This window comes from Pseudorca crassidens, chromosome 9 (assembly GCF_039906515.1).
Source record: "Pseudorca crassidens isolate mPseCra1 chromosome 9, mPseCra1.hap1, whole genome shotgun sequence".
Lineage (NCBI taxonomy): Eukaryota > Metazoa > Chordata > Mammalia > Artiodactyla > Delphinidae > Pseudorca > Pseudorca crassidens.
Window position 1 is genome coordinate 26,898,628 of NC_090304.1, and position 16,300 is coordinate 26,914,927.

A 16,300-nucleotide genomic window follows, 5' to 3' on the forward strand; every position below is an offset into this window, starting at 1 on the left:
TTTATGTGTCAAGTGGGAAAATGTCATATATTTTCAGGTTAAAGATAATTGATTATAGTGGTATTTTAAATTAATTTAAATGAGTACATGAGGAAGTTGTTGTATCCTGAGAGTGACACATATTAAGTGTTGGAAAAGATTCTGAAGTGATCATAATTTCTTTACTGTAGGCCTTAAATATATGGTAGAGTGCCATGTAACTTGTGACAGTTTAAAAATAGTATATGTGTAGTAGATATACAGATATAGGACCTAATGTAGTAACTCTTTGTTTTACTTTATTAGCACTTTGATTCCATTTACTATTATATCATGTTTTCTATAACTTCTTCACTTTACTGATGAAGAAAATAAGGAGAGCTAAAGAGATTGAGTGAATTGCACAAGGTTGGAGCCAGAAACCAGACCAAACTGTCTACTTAGTGGCAGTCACAATTTAAAGAAAACAAAGTGAAAAGTGAAATCAGGATATATTCTTGAGTGTGTCCAGCCATTGAAGTGGAGAATTTGCATGACTAGCTTTCAGAAATTATCAGGTATTCTTTTGACTCTTAACCAAGAAGTGGCCTTGCACAGAGAATTGTATGTTTAAAGGCCCCCAAAATGTTACTGCACTTTATTACAATTCATCTTCTGAAAGGCAACTGTGGTATATTCTAACTTTGAGAATCTTACTTAGAGTAATTCCTCATTCATTGGCCTGTTATTAACAAGTGGTGTACTATTTCCTCATCTGTTAATTTTGTGAATAATTGAATCTTATCCTTTTGTGTGCCAAAGTTTATTTCATATGAATATTTTTTTATAAAATGTTTTTGAAATATAAAATGTACCCTTCTGTCTTTTTAAACAGAACAAATTGAGTATAATGTAAGTTGTTTTTGTTTTTGTTTTTTTTGATGGGTCAGAGTTGTTATTGTGAACATTAGTCATTTCACAGAATTTATGTGATTTCCTCAGAGACCGTTATGCTGTCTAGGACCGTTTTCCTAAATTGTCTTAGACTGATAACTTTTATGTCCTGGGTGCTGCTTACGATGTGGTTTTTTTGTTGTTGTTTTGTTTTACCTTTGTTAGGTAATTCTTGTTTTTTGCTCTCAGTGCATTATATTAACTCTAATGTAAAAATCAGCATTTACCTAACATATTCATTGGTTAGGTGAGAGCTTAAGTATGGTCTGCCCCATCTACTGATTAAGGGCATAGAAAGTAAATTTAAAATTTACTTTGGGGTCAGCAACTTGTCTTACTGCTTTGTTCCAAGAGACTGAGATTATCTTACAACTGATTTCTGGATGATTGAAATGCAGCCTAGATTTGCATGTATCAATACTATGGTATCCTTATTTGGGGAATAAAAATTATCATGTACATATTTTCTTATAAAACAGTGATATTGAAACTGGATTAACTTAAGGATTCCTTAAATAGGAAGTCCAATGAGCTTAAGTGGTTGTTTTTAATGATAAGATATTTGACAGGATGGACTTTGAAATAAAAACAATGTATTAGGTGACATTGCCTATTGAAAATGTCAGTCATAAAGATTAAACTACCTTTGAAATGATAGCTTTGTAAAGGAAAATATATAAGTAACATAGATTTGGTTTCCAGAAAACATTTAAGTGCTTCAGGAAAACATTCATTTAAAAGTGAAATGCATTTGACTGCTTTCCCAATTATAAAGTACTGAATGTGAATTTAAAGGAAAAAAATTGGGATGGGGGGGTGTATATTTGTTTTTAAATGAAAGGAGATCTCGGGAAGAGAGATAGACAGTTGCTATCCCAGCACATTAGGCATCAATATGATGATTTCCTACATCAGCGATATTTTTCCAACTTGAAAACTAAGTCAGCAATTTTACATATGCATTTGGGGACAAATAAAGAACTTCATATAGTTTTTTCCAACGAGAACATCTTTGAGAATTGCCTAATGAACAAAATATCTTAGAGGCCCAAAGAGAAGAATAGCTTTTTCTGGTATACATCTGAGATGTATATGTGGTGGAAGCAAAATGACACAGCCCCCACAGAAGAAAAATTAGCAATTTCTAGAGAAAGACCAATGCATTTACACACTTGTCTCAACCAATTCTGGGAATTTATTACAGATATACTTACGTACTTATAAAATAACATATGCAGGGCTTCCCTGGTGGCGCGGTGGTTGAGAGTCTGCCTGCCGATGCAGGGGAAACGGGTTCGTGCCCCAGTCCGGGAAGATCCCACGTGCCGCGGAGCGGCTGGGCCCGTGAGCCATGGCCGCTGAGCCTGCGCGTCTGGAGCCTGTGCTCCGCAACGGGAGAGGCCACAACAGTGAGAGGCCCGCATACCCGCAAACAAAACAAAACAAAACAAAACAAAACATATGCATAAAAGTTTTCATTGTAGCTTCTTTTGTAGCAGCAAAAGATTGGAAACATCCCTACTATCTATCAGTAGGGTACTGGTTGAATGAACTCTGGCATAGCTGTACAGTGAAGTACTCTACAGCTGTAAAAATAGAAAGGTTGTTCTCTATATGAAGATTTGGAAAGTTTTCAAGCATACATTGTTATTTGAAAAGAGCAAAGTTCAAGCAGAGTGTATAGTAAACTACTTTTTGTGTAAAGGAGGAGAGGCATAAGATATATTCATAATTGCTTATATTTGCATAAAGAAAATCTGGACAGGTATACAAAATCTAAATCTTGTATGTGGATGGGTAAGGAAAACAAAGTAGATGGGGCTTTTACTGTATATCTTTTAGATTGTTTTTAATTTTTGAATATGTGACTATGTTACTAGTTAAAAATAGTTTTGTTTTATTTGTTAGTCAAATGAGAGAGAGAAAGAAAGGGATAAACCTACTATATTTCCCACAGAATTAGCCAGTTTTGTTCCTTTATCCCCAGAGCCAGGGAGATAGTAAGAACTGAATAAATATTTATTATACAAGTAAAATGTGAACTATATAATCATTAGGTGATCTCTTTTAGCTTCTTTCTTTTTTTTTTTATAATTTATTTTTGGCTGCGCTGGGTCTTTGTTGCTGTGCGCGGGCTTTCTCTAGTTGCAGAGAGTGGGGGCTACTCTTTGTTGTGGTGCACGGGCTTCTCATTGCGGTGGCTTCTCTTGTTGCAGAGCACAGGCTCTAGGCACACAGGCTTCAGTAGTTGTGGCACATGAGCTCAGTAGTTGTGGCTCGTGGGCTCTAGAGCGCAGGCTCAGTAGTTGTGGCTCATGGGCTTAGTTGCTCCACGGCATGTGGGATCTTCCCAGACCAGGGCTCGAACCCGTGTCCCCTGCATTGGCAGGTAGATTCTTAACCATTGTGCCACCAGGGAAGCCCTTAGCTTATTTCTTAAAGTATCTTTTCAATATGAGAAAAACAGTGTTGTAAATCGTGTGTTGGTTCCAGTATAGAAGTAAGGGAAAATATTTAAGTGGGAAATGAGATGTAAATTGTCAAATTATCATGAAGTTTCGTTTAATTTATAGGATATTGATATTAAAGAATTATATTTTAACTTCACTGAAAAGTAAAATAAATGTTTTCAAAAGATTCCCATTAAATTAGGTAATAAGCTTTCATAATAAATAAAAGCTTATGAAATTTGAGGGCAATGGGGAAAACGGCAAACATATTCTTTATACTGCCTTATCTTCTGTGCTACTTTAGTTTCTCACATAAGGGCAATTTTTCAGTACTGAGACTATTTTAGAAGCTCTGTTATAATAGCGGCACCAGCAGCTACTCTGACACAAAGGCCAGTTATCTCTGAAAATATGGTATTGTAGCTTGGGAGCTGGGGAATATAATAGGGTGAATAGCTGTTGCTCCTCCATTTATAAGAGTTCAGGAACTTATCTTACCTATTGGTTTGAAAAATTGATTATTCAAATAAGTAGTATAAGAACCTTTAGTTTTCACCTTTAGGTTATACATACATTAGTTGTTCCTAAATTTCTTATGACAAGGATTTTGACTACCTTTGTATATCTGTATTTGTGTGCAAAATTGCATTTTTAAAGAAAGCTATATATATGGAAAAGTGTACATATTATAAGTGGATGGCTCAATGAATTTTTTAGAAGCCAAATACAATTATGCAAACAGCACCCAGATACGAAAAAGAACATTATCAGCACTCTAGAAGACACCTTCATGCTCTCTTCCAGCCACTGTCTCCCTCCCTGCACAAGGATTACCACTGCCTTGACTTTTAATAGCATAGATTAGTTTTGCTTGTTTTGTATTTTATGTATAGAATTATACAGTATAATTTTTTTATGTCTGGTTTCCTTTGTTCAACATTATGTCTTGAGATTCAACTACATTGTTGCATGTAGTTGTAATCTGTTCATTTTCATTGCTGCATTCTATTATATGACTATATCACAACTATTTTTTATCTATTCTGTTAATGGACATTTGGGTGATTTCCATATAATAAATATAAACATTCTAATACATATCTCCTGATTAATATATTTATGGGTTTCTGCTGAGCATATGTCTAGGAGCAAAATTACTGGATCATAAGTACGTTTATTTCCAGCTTTAATCAAAATTGCCAGTTTTCTGAAATGGTTTTACTAATTTACGTTCATATGAGAGTTCAAGTTGCTCTGCGTCTTTGCTAACGCTCCCTTTTCGCCATCTTTTTCATCTTTCAATTCTGGTGGGTATAAAGTAGTAAATCATTATACTGTTTTAATTTCTAGTTCCCTGATGATTGATGAAATTGAGCACTTTTTCATATGTATATTGACTATTTGTTATTCTCTTTTGTGAAGTGCCTGTTCACTTCTTTTGCCCATTTTTTTGTTGGGCTGCCTTTTTCTTTGATTTGTAGGAGCTCTTTATATATTCAGAATATGAGTCCTTCATTTTTTTAGGTATTGCAAATATTTCTCCAACTCTGAGGTTTGCCTTTTCAATCTATTAATAGTGCTTTTGATGAACAGAAGTTTATGCCTTTAAAGTAGTCTAGTTTGTCATTTATGTTTAGTGCTTTTACATCTTACTTAAGAAATAATTGTCTATGCCAAGGATGTTCTGTGTTCTGTGTTTTTCTCTAAAAGTGTTGTAATTTTACCTTTTGCATCCGTAATTTTTAGCCTGTATTCTCACGTTAGGCAGTTTTGCTTCTCTTTTTAGACTCAAACTATGTCTCTAGACAGAAAAACAAAGTGGACTTTTGTAAATGAACGTAATTATGTACCACCTACAAAATACCCCCTTAAGAAAATAGTGTGTAATCTGTGTTTACCTTACCTGCAGCTTTAATGTACTACTTTATTTATTTGTTTGTCTTTAAGGAAAGTTTACTAGAAAATCCAGGAAAGAATTTCTGGGGTGGGAAAATGTTATGATTTTCAATATTTTTAACAATTCTAGTATTCATAAAAATGTTTATCCATGAAATTTTGTGAAGTATTTACAGACGTAATTCCAGTTACCTCATTTGGGTATAGTTTACGCTGTTAAAGTTTAGGATATTTAATTGAGGAGAAAAATTAGGTTTTAACTTTTGTCATCAAAGCGATATGAATGCTATCTATTATATTTGCAAATTATTTTTATAAGCTTCTTTTTTTCTAAACATCTTTTTTGGGGTATAATTGCTTTACAATGATGTGTTAGTTTCTGCTTTATAACAAAGTGAATCAGCTATACATATATATATATCCCCATATCTCCTCCCTCTTGCATCTCTCTCCTACCGTCCCCATCTCACCCCTCTAGGTGGTCACAAAGCACTGAGCTGATCTCCCTGTGCTATGCGGCTGCTTCCTACTATATAAGCTTCTTTTTAATTATTTTGATTTTAAGTAGGATTTCTTGTGAGCATCCATTTGTTTACAAGTTAACATTCATAAGCCCTTCAGTGATACTTTTTATTATTCAAAAATATTTTAGGTATTTGTTCTATGTGCTATTATTTATATTGCAGCAAAGTGTTTTTATATACTCTGGTATTTTAGTTTTTATCTTGTCAATAATGTTTATTGTTAACTTCATGACTATTGTATTACTTAATTTTACATTTATATTTCATGAGAGTAATTGCCTATTTAAAAATATATTTTGTCTTTGATCACAGTGCTGAAATTAAAGAAAGGTGATTGTACTTGACTCTTAACTAAGCACCTAGATATTTTTCACTTGTCATCTTCATTTTTTAGTTTAAAGCATAACATTAAATATAATTTTCTACTGGCTTTTATTTTAATTCATGCATTTGAAAACTGAAATTCAGATAAAAGATATTTTCAAAATAAATTCAGCATATTATTTATGAGTGGAGCAACACATTAGCATTGGGTTCACAATAGATCATATCGCTTTTATTCCATCTTACAAGCTTAGCAGCACAAACAGAATAATCAACATATTATTTGGCTGTCATCTGCTGAACAGAAACCAGAGATCACAAGGAGGTTTTCCCTAGCTGTGGTGATGGCCTTTTTGTTCCAAGCCTCCATCTGGGAGGGCCATGGTGTGTTATCATATGGAACGCGGGGTTTTCTGTAATCTGCTTAGCTGCACTGCAGTTTGAATCTTCATTCCATGTTTGTGTAATTTATAATTTTAATGAGACCATGGCTCTTGTGGGCTTTGAAATATATTAAAAGCTCTTTTGTGCATATGCTTTTGTTCTTGCTTAATAGGCTCAGTGTATTTAAAACTGATGAATTTTTATTCATGAATTTGGATGTCTGGGGATTAGCTTAGACTGAATATCATTGCACTCATATATTGATGACTAGAAAGTTTTTTATTGTTATTATTTTGGGTTTTTTTTTGTGTCTATGTGTGTCTATGTCTGTGTGATACTTGTAACCAGAAAAGAAAAGAACTTAATTTTAAAAGGATAGGAAAAAGTGACATGGCTGGGTCATGAAGAATTGATTTAGAGTTTACCCATCTTATTTATTGATACTCATATTTCATCTTTAGTCTTAGTATTTTAGATACATATTATGAAGGAATAATTATGAAAAAGCAACTTTTAAATGAGTTAATACCTTACATACTATTGTTTATATTGAAATAATATTCCAATGTGTGACAAAGATAGACTGTGTGTTTTAATTGTATGATATCAATTGTCTGTGGTCATACTAAATCAGCCGTTAACTTTCTTGAATTAAATTAGGTATATGTTTTATACTTTAACTATTTACAGTTTGCCTTGTTTCTGTAAAACACTTTTTATTAATGGACTATTTTTTCTTTACCTACATTGATGAAATGATGAGGAGAATAATGAAAAAGCAGTTTTCTAGTAATTTATAAAATTGATCTTTTAAATTTTGCTAAAATTCTGAAATATACTAAATGCTTCAAATCTCTATTATAGTTATTACTTAAAATGTAGTTTTAAAATTTGAATATAAACAATTATATAGCACCTTAGGCAAAAATCACAGCCCTGTCTAGATCCAGACTTTTTTGAAGTTGCTGTTTATTGGACTCATTGAGGGATAACACCTTACTAGTCTTTTATGAAGTTGCCCAAGCTGTGTTTTTTCTAAAAACCTTTGTTTACTGGGTTAAAGCATTTTTGTAACTATAAAACATTCTTTTTTGGTACATGTTGGTCATTGATTTGGCTGGTCCCTTCTTCTCCCCCACTACCCTTAAGCTAGAGATATGAAATAGAAAATAAATGACAACATTTTGTTTTTCTTTACTAGGCTTTTCTATCAGATTTGATACTGGAATGTTTGTTTTTCCATAATAACCCTCTGCTTTAGTGTTTTTATTAGTAGTACAATTTCAGTTAGCTTAGGAGTATGTTATTGAAATTGTATGATCTGCTAGAGCAGTGCTGTTCCAGAGAAATATAATGCAAGTCATATATATATATTATTTAACCCATTAGATCCAAAATATTATCTTTTCAATATGTAATTAATACAAAATATTTTATTCTCTTTTTGTACTGTCTTCAGAGTCCAGTGTATATTTTATACTTACAGTACATCTCAATTTGGACTAGTCACATTTCAAGTGCTCGATAGCCATATGTAGCTAATGGCTACCTTATTGAACAGTGTAGCTCTAGAGTATTACATATAAAAATCATAACAGAAATGTGTATTTTTTCATTTTTCATTAATTTTCTTGTAATATTCTAATAAAGATAATCAAACAGTATTCATGTTCTATAAAGTTGAAATTACATATAGTGTTTTTTATAGCTCTAGCACTAATAATATTGGTGCCTGATTTATACACAAAATCAGAATTATGTTACCTGACTCTGAGTATTTATCAGATATTATGGAGCTATGCTTACAGGTATTGTGATGATAAGGAGATAATAATGGCCAACGTAATGGATGTAGTATGTTCCTCAACAATTGTGGGCAAATCAAACTTGTCAAATAAGTCATATTTCAGGTATACCGAGCATCTTAATTTTATAAGAATCCCATGGCAAATCTTGATACTTCTTTTTTTCTTTAAAGTTGAGAACTCCTTCTTCTCACATTCTTAGAATTTTTCTGGATAGGTATTTGGGTGAATGAATATGAATCTCTTTTTTCATATATGTTTGCTTAGAGTTGGTACAGTTTTCATTTTCTTGGAAGAAAACTAAACATAAAGTATTGTTTTTTAAATATTTCTAGGATTCCATACATTTTAAATGCTCTGTATATATATAAATATAAGGAGAGGTTACTTCACTGTGTACTTTAAAAGTATACAGTTAAGAATTATAAAACTTTGAATTACAATTGATTTGAATTTATTCAAATATTTTAAAGTATAAAATGATCAAGATGATTTGTATAAAACACTGCTACTGTAACTACTTTATAAAAAAGTAGAGGCCTTATTATATGTAACTGACCTTCTTGTTCATGTATGGTTTAGGGAGAAAATCCTGTTTGTGAAACCTCTGAATAATTCACATTTTCTAAATTTTGAGGGAAATGAACTAATTTTTATGTAATCTAACTTTTATGTAGATATTGGCTGATGCCTGTTGTATTCTTTTACTCACTTAAATTTTTATTGACTTCTCTTTGTGACTTATACATTTAAAGTGTTGGCACAAAATGTTGAACTATCTTTAAACAATGCCTCTAGTTTCTTGGAGATGATAAATCCATCCATTGATTTCCTAATTTTATTATGTACACAGTCAATTGTAATCCAAGATTACAGCAAACAAGATGTTAATTTCTAGCCATAATCTATGTACATTTCAATTACAGAGCATGATTGTTCTAGAAGCACAGAATGAAAAGGAATAACATTTGTGCTATCCTCACCGGAGCTGTCAATAAAAGATGTAATAGGGGATTTAGGAATCTGGAAATGGCCAACTAATTTATGTGAATCTATTTTATTTCAGCTAGAAAGACCAAGCTCTTTTTCGTCTGCACTGCATATTGCAGAGCACAGGCTGTCTATAGAAAACCAGGCGGCTGCATATGGATAGTCCCTTGATATCATTCACTTGCTGTGTAATCTTATTATGCAAAGTTCTAATCTTCACCTAGAATGAATGCCTCTGGGTCAGAATATAGTCATATCAGGGTTTTTGAGGTCATGTTTTGTGATCCTTAGCTTATTCTTCTAAGTAGGGCTGGGATTTAAATGGTATTCCCCAGACGCCAGCAGATAGACAGCAGAACCTGCTGCCTTTTTGGAAGACAAGACCAACATGAGGTCCCTAGTAGGATTAAACTTGATTTGTAGCTGTAGGATTTTTTAACAGATGTATTATTGGACAGGGAATAGGGGGCCACCAGCACAGCAAAATTGAATCACGACTGGCGTTCTCAGGGAGTTTGCTGTCTGCTAAAGCAGCAGCTGCATGTGGATTTGACTTCTTTCAGGTGAAGCGACTTCCAGTCATTTGGAAAGGATGGGATGAAAAGGAACCTTGGTGATAATTTTGATGTCTGCAAGATTTAGTACCAGTGTAATGGGATTATCCGTAACACCTTCACTGCAGAAAAAGCCACCTGGCACTATAACTGGCAGCAACTGAGAACTAATCCTTTCCCATCTCTTGGATGTCATTCATGAAGCTCAAAGCGATTTCTATCCTGCTAACTATGATTAATTTTATAAACAACAACCAAAAAAATCAGGTGATCAAGGCAAAGAATATGCTTTTTTATTATTTAAAATATGTTGCCTTATTATAAGCTATATGACTCAAAATTATGGAAGACATATATAGACTATAAACTATGTATGACTTAAAATGTATTAAAATGTTCAAATAGAAAAGTTGATTATTGTCTTTTATACTTTTTCTAGTTTGGTGATACAATGTGTTTGCTATTGGTAAAGATTTATATTTGACATTAAATATTAAAGACTTTGGTGTTCTTCTAGATATGAGGCCATTATCAATAAATCCTACTGTCTATAGGTATAAGGAATTGGAGTAATTTGTTTTGTCATATGTTTTGCCTGTTTTATGACTGCTTCAATTCCTGCTGATTAAATATTTTTAGTGAATAAAATGTTTAATGATACCAAAATATATCGACATATACTTTTGATAATTAAGGAAATGCTGACTCAAACTGCTGATAAAAAAGCCTCTTTGTGAAAGTGTATGATCTTATGTAAAAGTCATAAAATAGTTTATATCAATACTGAATGACTATTTTTTAAAATCAGAAATTCTTAGTCAAAGTTTTCCTTTAGCAGATGGGGGTTTAGTTACTTGCTCTAGAATCATGTATTAGTTAATTGAGGTTTTCTTTTTTTAAGCATTTTATTTCAACCAAAAACTTTATCAACTACTTTGTTTAGAGGTGTTAATTATTTTAATATTCTTTTCTTACATGGTCCAGAATAAACTGAGAGAAAATGAAGTGAAATTATCCCATCAGTCACCCAAACAGTATGCAACATAACTGCCAAGACTGGAAAAGATAATTAGTGTTGTCAGTGTTATGATCCTGGAATACTTTTAAAATATTTATTCATAGGACTTGATTTTTATCTTATTATGTTTTTTGATTTAGTAGCTTTATATTTGAAAAAATAGATTATAAAACGTTAATCTTAATGTTTTTAAACTTAAAAATCTTAAATATAGGTGACTAAAGTCTTTTTGAAATTATAAGAATAACTGAAATATAATCATCCATTATGCATAATATATTGATTTACTTGCAGTCTCTGTTTATGTGTAGTACATTTTACTTTTCTCCATATGAGGTCTTTATCTAAAAAAACAATAATAAAATATAAATATGTCGCGATCGTTGGTCAAACCTACCTAGCAAATTTGTTATTCTTAATGAATTTTTTTTAACTGGTTCCAAGCTATTGTATTCCAAAATGTGTTTCTTCATTGGTTGTCCCATTTAAAGTGAATGAATGAGAAAGCTTAATAATATTTCTACTGAACTGCATTATGTTCGTTTTAAAGGACTTCTTTAGCCTTCTGTTTGTATTTTTACTATTTGAAAAGCTGTTTATGTAAAATTCTGTTACACTGAAAAGATCTATTCATGAAATAAGTGGACTAAAAACTTTTCCTTATCCTTGTAATATAATTACTTGTATTTTAAATATACAATATTTGGTTTATGTGTAATTTCAAATTATTTTGTCAGGTAGTGTATTTCTCAGAGTAACTTTCTATGGTAGTTTATATAATAGTATTATATAATTATTTCAAAAGAGTAGCTTTCCTTTCAAAATAAAATTTGTCTCAAAACTTTTATTAAACATGGTCACTGTTTACTTTTCTGTTTTTTAATCAGCTGTTTACTGAGTGGCATTTGAGAGTTAAGTGTTTTTTCCTTCCCTGTCCTAGCCATTATTATTTGACTAGAAATGGTTATCTCCTTTGGAAAGTCCCAAATAAACTCATCTTAATTAAATTCATTGTAAACATATAGGGTCTTCTCAGTGACATACATTCTTTTCAAATAGGTATCCGTTACTTGAATTTAATACCTTGTTGATAACATAAAGTTGACTCATCTTTAAAAGCTACAACTAATAAATTTATTGCACAGGTGACTCATAATGTGTCTTTAATAAAAGTTAAGGGAGTTATTTTTGGAGATAAGAAAAAGGGATATAGGATGGGAGAAATGAAGAAAATTAAAAAAAAATAAGTCAACTGTAACAGTAGTGCAGAATGGGAATCATAGGACTTATTGATTATTTAAGAGATGATAAACTTTTTTTTCTTTTTTGGTAATTTGTGAGCCTTAGTATTACCCCTAAAGGGCCATGCATGAACTGTAGACTGGCACATGACAGCTAGCCTGTAATAATGCTAAATGATATTTCTTCCATTTGAATGAATATCCTTCAACTATTGCTTGTACAACTTGTATATTGTTCTGAAATAGATGGATTATATAGCCATTGGGGAATTATTGGTAAATGAATGGGGTGGTTTTGGTATTTCACTGTTTGGAAGCTGGTACTTAATTATATTAATAGTGTCAAGTGCTTATGCTTTATAAACGTAGAATGAGTTTTGATTTTGTATATATATGTATAAAAGGTGAACTTCAGAAAATAATATTGGATTTTCAAAATCATTGAAATGTTAGCATTATACAGTTTACTTGATGATGAAAATTTATAGAATGATCCCAAAGTTAACATTTAGTTTAAAAATAATGAATGGTTAAATTTTGTCAAGTTTCTGAAAATGGTGAGTATGTCTCAGTGGTCTCAAATGACAGCACAAAGTTCTTTACTGGGTTTCCTTCCTGGGAGCTTACTAAAACTACTGATTCTGCAGCCTTGCTCCCACAAATTCTAATTCATTAGCTCCATGATGGGAGCCTGGAAATTTGGATTTTAATTAGGTTCTTCAGTTATTTTGATGCTGCAGTCAAATTTAAAGCAGTATTCACTGCTTTAAACCTTAAAGTGCTGTCAGTTATTTCCTCTGAGAATGAATCAAAATAAATAGATTTAAATAAAATTTTCATTGATTATGGGGATAAATGCTCCTTGAATTTGCAGTTCTAGAATGTAAAAAGTATCCTCTGCACATGTCTAATAGTAGATTTAACATTACAGATATGAACAATTCATGAGCAGCCTTGAAGGTGATTTTGAAATGGCAGGAATTTGAATTACTTTGATGGAGAGGCTGCTGTGTGAGAGTGAATTATTTAGCTATTGAACAGAGTACACCACTCAACATCCATGTCTTAATGAGTCTTTGTTGTTCTCTTCTTGTCACAGTAACTTCCATTCACGGTCAGAAATGGACATATATCTTTCAGTTACTTTGTATAGATAGATAGATAGATATAATTCTATGGGAAAAGTGTATTTTGTTGTAGATATTCTTGAATTTTAGAAATCATAGAGGTCTCAGGAATGTCATAAGTCTGCTGTTTCTTGTCCAAATGAAGGTAAATGTAGCAAAACTATGATGTTGGGATTTGTCTTCTGCTTCACATCCTACTCTCTTCTCACCTTTTCTTAATGTGAATCCTTCTTTAAATGCTGATATATTCACTAACTATTCCATGTATCAAAACAAAAAGAAGTATGATATTAATCACTTCTTTGATTGACTGCTTATAATTTAAAATAAATGAATTTCTGTAAACTGATAGTTTCAATTAACCCTGACACTTTACCTTTTTTCCTGTTTCTGAAACAAAACGCTTTCTCTTCTTTTCGAAGGAATTCCAGACCTGAACAATCAGGTGGATATTTTCTTTGTGGCTTTGGGTATTCTGAAATCATTGTAAAGCCTACTTTAATGGTTAGATTTAAATCAAGATCTTAGACTTGTACCCCTATTCCCAGAAACTTCAAGGATGGAGAAATGTCTACTTGTTTTTCAGCTTCTAGAGTTCACTCTGCTCCATCTTTTTAGCTTTTTAACGTCAGTCCAACCTCTCTCCCATGCCTATTTTATAAATAGTCTCCAACAAAGTTCTTTGATTTTTATTGAGAGGCAGTAGAGCATAGTGGTGGACTTTAGAACCCAACCTCCTTGTTTTGAATTCTGGCTCTGCTGTGTATGAGCTGTGTGATTTTTAATAGTTCCTTAACCTTTCTGTCCTTCAGTTTCTTTATCTGTAAAATGAGATACTTGATAAAATGAGTTCTCATAGAGTTATTGTAAGAATTAAGTGAGTTAATATATGTAACTAGAACAGTGCTTGGCACTCAAGACTACTATTTAAGTATTTGCTGTAATTGTTGTTACTGTTATTTTGGTTGGTATTTGAGGATTTTTTATGTATATTGAAAGAAGCCATTATTACCTACATCCGACAAAGTGTTTTCTAACTTTATGTTATAGGAAGAAAAAATTTTAAAATCTATAATGTAGATATAGAACATTGAAATTAGACAACAACCTTGCTCCCTTATGCCAGTATTATGTGGAGTTTTACTATATATATATATATTTTTTTTTTTTGTTTTGTTTTGTTTTGTTTTGTTTTGTTTGCGGTACGCGGGGCTCTCACTGTTGTGGCCTCTCCCGTTGCAGAGCACAGGCTCTGGACATGCAGGCTCAGCGGCCATGGCTCACGGGCCCAGCCGCTCCGCGGCATGTGGCGCCTTCCCGGACCGGGGCACGAACCCGTGTCCCCTGCATCGGCAGGCGGACTCTCAACCACCGTGCCACCAGGGAAGCCCGAGTTTTACTGTATTTTAATCAGAATCTCTTAAAGGTTTTCAGGGAGGATTATTGTACGTTTCCTTTCCTGTATTATGTGGCACAGTCACAATTTTAAATTTTCATTTCTTTTTTCCTAGCTTTTCTATTAGTTATGTGATAGAGTACATAGACTCCCCATTAAAGGAATTGGTTCTCTACATTAATAACTCAGTTTTTTTATTGAAGTATAGTTAATTTACAATGTTGTGTTAGTTTTAAGTGTATAGCAAAGTGATTCAGTTATATATATATACTTTTTCAGATTCTTTTCCATTATAGGTTATTACAAGATATTGAGTATAGTTATCTGTGCTGTACAGTAGGTTCTTGTTGTTTACCTATTTTATATATAGTAGTGTGTAAATGTTAATCCCAAACTCCTGATTTATCTAACTCAGTTTTTTAAAATATAAATGTAATAGGGAATAAAAAGTAGTAAATTCTGTTTCCTAGGTGGATTAAAATTCTATATGCCAAAGCTTTCCAACTTTTCTCACAGCACACATGGAATATGGTACGTTATCTGGCACACAGTAATAAATGACTAGATGAGCAAGGCTGCTCAAGGATAGAAGTGGCCATTGGCCACTTAGAGCAGCTTAGAGCAGTTGTTCTCAAATTCTGTTTCAGAATCACCTGGAGAACTTGTTAAAACACAGACTGCCGAGCAACACTCCCATTCTGATTACATAAATCTTGAGTTTGGCCCAAGAATTTGCACTTCAAACAAATGCCTGCTGATCTGGGGACCACACTTTGATAACTACTGGTTGAGTGTGTCGGTATTTTGATGTGGCTACCAGGTAGAATAATTACACCCCTCTCTCCAAGATATCCATGTTTTAATCTCTAGAACATGTGAATATGTTACCTTACATGGCAAAAAGGACTTTGCAGATGTGATTAAATTAAGGAATGTGAATGAGGAGATTATCATGGATTATCTGGGTGGGCTCTGTTTAATCACAGGGGTTCTTAAGAGTGGAAGAAGATGGCAAAATAAAGCCAGAGAGTTAGAGGGAGATGTGACCAAGGAAGAATGGTCAGAGAAATGCAGTGCTGCTTACTTTGAAGTCGGAAGAAGGGGACCATGAGCCAAGGAACGTTTGTGCTTCTAGAAGCTGGAAAGGCAAGGAGATGGATTCTTCCCTAGAGCTTCCAGAAGGGAATGCAGCCCTGCCAAACCTTGATTTTTAGTTCAGTGAGGCACATAGTGGACTTCTGACCTACAGACTGTAAGATCATAAATTTGTGTTGTTTTAAACCACTAACTTTATGGTAATTCGTTACAGAAGCAATAGAATACTAATACGTCTGTAACCAGTTCTGTTTACCAGCTTGCTTTATGCTGAGAGTTCTCAGTCTCTGCTCTTGACCTCAGCTCATGAGATTGAGAAGATAAAAACCTGAATTAAGAGCTCCTTCATTTTTCTACTATCAAACTAACAAAACTATCAGTGTTTGAACACAGCTTTTACAATTGTATACTTTAAGAGTGAATTTCATGGCATGTGAATTATATCTCAGTTTTGTTTTAAAAAAGGCCTTCCTGGGCTTCCCTGGTGGCGTAGTGGTTGAGAGTCTGCCTGCCGATGCAGGGGACACGGGTTCGTGACCCGGTCCGGGAAGATCCCACGTGCCGCGGAGCGGCTGTCTTCGTGA

At 33.1% G+C, this 16,300-nt stretch overlaps 1 protein-coding gene across 4 annotated transcripts in view; it reads left to right on the forward strand.

Moving 5' to 3' along the window:
- IMMP1L (inner mitochondrial membrane peptidase subunit 1) overlaps positions 1 to 16,300 on the forward strand; it is a 74,381-nt gene that overhangs the window by 21,459 nt on the left and 36,622 nt on the right. The window lies entirely within an intron of this gene.